This window comes from Pinus tabuliformis, chromosome 7, assembly GCF_031772625.1.
Source record: "Pinus tabuliformis cultivar Carrire ecotype Pingquan chromosome 7, CPIR1, whole genome shotgun sequence".
NCBI classification, from domain to species: domain Eukaryota; kingdom Viridiplantae; phylum Streptophyta; class Pinopsida; order Pinales; family Pinaceae; genus Pinus; species Pinus tabuliformis.
In genome coordinates this window covers 1965323455-1965328705 of record NC_142293.1, presented here as the reverse complement: position 1 = coordinate 1965328705, position 5251 = coordinate 1965323455, and the positions used below count along the sequence as shown (strand labels likewise).

Genomic DNA, 5251 nt, shown 5'->3' with positions numbered 1-5251 from the left:
ACAATCGAACCCATATGGGGGCCACTAAAATTTCTCTTTGACAGGATTGTAACAGGGCTCCCAATGTCTCATGAATAGGTCGACATTGTTCAAAAATAAGGGCCATTATCAAAAATCCTTTTCCGTTTCTCCAAATCTAAGAAGATAATTGTAGAAAAACCTTTTGCTCGCAAGGAGAGCTCAATCGGAGCCCTCGACTACCATTTTTTTCAGAATCCAACATAGGAGGTCCTACTTCCTTGGGCCAAATTCCCATGAGCTTGCAAATAACAACGTGATCTTGCATAAATTTACAATATTTTTCTAGACAATTATTGGGCATCACCACCCGTGGATTCGAAGCAACTTTGGGAAGACATCGACCTTTCAAACGAGATTCCTCTAAGCTCCCAAGGTTGGCATTTCATGTTGTTTTCCACAGTGGTGACAGCTATTGCTACCCTCCTTGGTTGCAGTGTGAAATGTATCGATGAGTATATTCTTGAAGGAGGGGTAGCTATCCCTCTCCCCTACGCCCTCCAAGGTGGCCTAACATGCGGTCACTCACAAAAAACTAAAAAATAAGCAAATCCACTAGTTTCATGATTAAAATGAGAACTAAAAGGTCAATAAATCTGATGAAACCCTTACAACCCTAGAAACCCTCCCAAGAACTCGCTTACCTAACCTATAATTTAAATAAACAAAACATTCACAATTTTAAAAATTATTTTAAATAAGAATATTTTATAGTTAAAATGAGATTTAAATGGATATATAAATTAGATAAAAATAAATTAACAAATAAATTTATTTTATTAATAAAACATTATTCTTTCAAAAACATGAAAGTAAAAATATATAAAATTAGTTTATAAGATTAAAATAACATGGTAAAAATATAAACAATTTAAATAATAAATAATTATAATATAAAAATGTGTTCTCCTTTAATCACATAATCTATGAAAATGTTGCTTCGTTCAATCTTATACCATTTAAAATTATCTTATCCACACACAATCATTCAAGTTTTATTTTAAATTTGTTCAAAATATAATTCACCAATAATATTATTTTAACATTAAAATAAAAAAAAATTATTTATATAATTATATTTAATATTTTTAATTAAATAATTTTATTTTATAAAAAAAATCCAACTTTATAAAATACTTAATAATAATATCTGCGAATGGTAGTTGCTAGCCAAGCTTATACAAATTTTATTCATGTGTTCGCAAACGCCTCTAGAACTCGTCGATTCACATTGTATAATTTCACTTTCCTGATAATATTGATCGAACACAGCAGTAACTTGTCCGTAATTGATTCCAATTGTTCTTTCAGACTTTGAAGGTGTAATTCATTTCGAAGTAGCATTTGTCGTCAGCGTCAACAAAGTAAAAGTAAAGAAACACAGAAATTTGTTAGATAAAAGAAAACCTAATGAAAAAAATCAATGATCTTGAAATGGAACTATAGAAGAAGAGATAACGATCTTAACTCTGACTCCCCTTTTCCACATGGTATTGATGTAAGTGAGGTCGAGCACAATGTTATCGAGAACTGAGAAACACAATTTTAAACTGTAAGTGTCCCCTTCCTTGAGAGTAAACGAGGGAATAGGCACAATTAATTTGGGTAGTTCTAGAGATAATATTGAAAGGATCAAGATATTTACATCCGGCTCCAGGCATTCTGGAAATTGCAGAGACATCAGTTATGGGAAAAGTGTCAAATTCAAAGTAAAAAAAAACCAGGAAAAAGAAAAATATTGCCCAATTTAAAGTCAAGGAAAACGAACCAAAAGCATAGAAATTATTTTAAGAAACGTTCATACCTCCTAAGCATATAAATTATTTCTTTAAAGAAATGTCCATACCTCCTATGGACTCCATGTCTAGACTGCGAAGCAGTTGGTCTTTCCATCCTCACAAGCTCTTGTCCTCCTACCAAGACATATCTTCTTTTTTTTCCTCAATTAAGATTATTCAGAGTTATCCATGCCAAGAAAAGAATTCTTGAATCACCCTTTTAGGAAAAGAATTACACCTTATCTTTCTCAATTTGTTCCTTGTTGAGAGGAAGAATTGGTTCGAGGACAAAATGTTCTGCTACTTTAGCACCGCCTTGCTCCTCTTCATATGTCTCATAGTACAAAGACTGCTGAATTGCCTCAACAACTTTTCTTCATTGTAATTATATCTAGAAAGACCGGCCTTGTTGGAGTTAATGCTTACATTCCATATTTAAGAAGTTGGTTTGTGATGGTTGAGAAATTCTCTCAACCTCTCTATCTAATTTAGGAATAAGTTGGATCTCAGAAACTCTATTTAAAAGAGTAATCTGAATGTAATCGTGTGTGAGTGTGTTTACACATACACCAGTTGTGCATAATATGATTGTGTTTCTGTAATTGTGTATGATTTAACGATTTCTATCTTGGTATCAGAGCTAGTATGGACCTGAACCTGGTCTTCCTTATGAAATAGAGAAACTGATTATCAAACCCTTGTACCCTAGGGCGAGAGGGGATGACAAGAACGCGTCTGATCTCGAACAGTTTGTAGAAGGTCAAGACGGCTATTGGCGCAGCCGGCTACTGATCAAGGGTAACATTCGTCACCATTCCACTCAGGCCACGGATGCCATTCCGCTCAGGCTGGGATTTGCCATCGAGGAATGCAAGAACAAGCCATTCGATCCGTCAGTAGTTGATTTTGTTTGAAGCCCTCAGCTGTCTGTCTCTTGACATACTCTCGTATGTTGTAATCGGGGAACCTGCTAGCAGTGCGTAATAGCGAGCAAAAGAGGGATCGAACCTGTGGCATCGAGGGCGGGCGTCCAACCATCGTTGCCATGCCTGACAGTTTTCCTGTCAACAAAATGTTGCTCGTTTAAACCCTTGATGAAGCTGTGCGCCAATGTTGTTTTTTTGATAGCCGATTCCAAATGCCCAGTTATAATTGAATCCGATCGAAAGAGGTGAGGAACGCACGATTTTTTCCCAAGCCTGTAAGATCATTTTTTTTCCTCAACAGGATTTTTCTCGCCATTTTAGAAAAGGTATTTTATTTTGTCTTCTCTTTTATCATGGAGTTTATGGTGTTAGACAAATTCAGTGGTTTGAATTTTCCCTCGTGGAAAGTAAAAATACAACTGCAATTAATGAATAAAAACTTGTGGGGAATAGTGAATGGTTCAGAAGCAGCACCTACAGATGCCAAAGAGTTACTTGAATGGAAAAATAGAGATGACAAAGCTAAGTCTATTATTGGACTTGCTCTTTCTGATTCGCAATTACATCATGTGGATCTTACTAAAACATCAAAGGAAATATGGGAACATTTGGCTCAATTGTTTGGTGTAAAATCTACAAATGCAAAATTTTCCATAAAGCTGCAATTATTTAGTCTGAAAATGAATGAGGAGACATCTATGTCCAGTCATATAAATAATTTAATGTCTCTTTTAAGACAATTAAGTGAAGTTGGGACTAAGGTGGAGGATGAAGATGCTAAAGCTGTATTATTAAATAGTCTTCCTTCAAGTTATAGTAATGTTGTTTTCACTTTGAGTCAAATTTCTACGCAAACATTGCAAGAGACAATTGCAACATTTCTGGGGGAGGAAAAGCAACTGAAACCAGAGGATACCGAAGAGAACTCTCATGTAGAAAATGCCTTGTGGACAAAGTCAAGGATGAGAAAGAAAAATGCAAACAAAGGTGACATTGAATGCTACTATTGTAGGAAAATTGGGCATACAGCGTGGAATTGCAGAAGTCGTGCTAGTGATGTGTTAAAAGGGAAAGAATCAGCAAATATAACCACAGATGAATACCAATTGAATTCCGATGATGAATTCAATGAAGAGAGTGAACCTATTAAACTCTTTTAAAAATAACCAGCAGTTCAACTATGTGTCTGATGCTAGTACTTAAAGATCAAGTAGTAGTAAGGCTCAATATGGATGGTTGTCCAGATAGTATGGCAGTTGCGGATCTAGGGAAGGATCCCTAATTAGTGGTAGACATGGAAGTGGTTTCCTAATGAGGTTATGCGACAGATTGGGATGTTGTCCAGTAATTGACTTCGAGAGGTCCTTGATTCGGGAGTTGAGGGAACTCGGGAATCCAACTTGCCAACTACACCTTTCCGAGGGTTATGAGGCAACTTGATGGAGCATCTACTGATAAGCTTGATTATTTTGTTATTTTCATGTAATGTAATCATTAAGGGGGGATGTTGGAGTTAATGCTTACATTCCATATTTAATAAGTTGGTTTGTGATGGTTGAGAAATTCTCTCAACCTCTCTATCTAATTTAGGAATAAGTTGGATCTCAGAAACTCTATTTAAAAGAGTAATCTGAATGTAATCGTGTGTGAGTGTGTTTACACATACACCAGTTGTGCATAATATGATTGTGTTTCTGTAATTGTGTATGATTTAACGATTTCTATCTGGCCTCACCTAATTCTTCCACAATTTCCTTAACTCCAGCCAATTATGACTTAAAACCAGTGTAAGCCTCCAACTTCTCGCATCTCATGGAGCCTATCAAAACAAACATTGTTGGCACCCACAAAATCTCTGATTCTTTTATAAAAGTTGAGGTAAAGAAGAATTGTCGAGTGCTAATAATAGGAAAACAATATTACAAACCTTCACAAACAAAACACAAGTCCAATAAGTAGAACCAAAACTAAACAAAAAAATTAATCTCCATATCTTTTGACTTAAAATTTTCACTAAACCTAGACCCTATACAACCCTGAATCCTTACATTAATTCAGTTTCCTTCTCCATTAGCCCTATGGGAATAGGAACTCTAGCTATAAATATAAATTATGCTCGAATATTCTCAAGCAACAACGACAATGGAATCAAGTCGCAGCAACAATGGGGTTTGTATAGCTACAATAGAAATATATATATATACCTAGGAACACTCACTGGGATAATTTGATTAACCGATCCACGACTCTAACAAATTTCGTAGGAACTTAGAATGCAGTGACACCAAGAGAAGGGGAGTTGTCACATGTCGTCCTTGCCTTGTGATGTGTGTAACACATGTTGTCTATCAAAAAAATAAAAAAACATGTGATTTTGCAATGATATGTGGAAAATGTGTAAGGTTGCGTTATTGTTGGCTTTGGAATGATTAAACCAAGATTGGGATATATAAAAATGTATGTGTTTCTTTCCTTTAATGCCCTTTTAAAGGATCTACCCTAATGGATCAACTGTACTACATCGTAGAT

General features: G+C 35.4%; 1 pseudogene; it reads right to left on the bottom strand.

The window, feature by feature from the left end:
- Positions 1-1259: 1259 nt before the first annotated feature.
- On the bottom strand, positions 1260-4536 carry LOC149256335 (rho GDP-dissociation inhibitor 1-like; annotated as a pseudogene).
- Between the last annotated feature and the right edge of the window lie 715 nt (positions 4537-5251).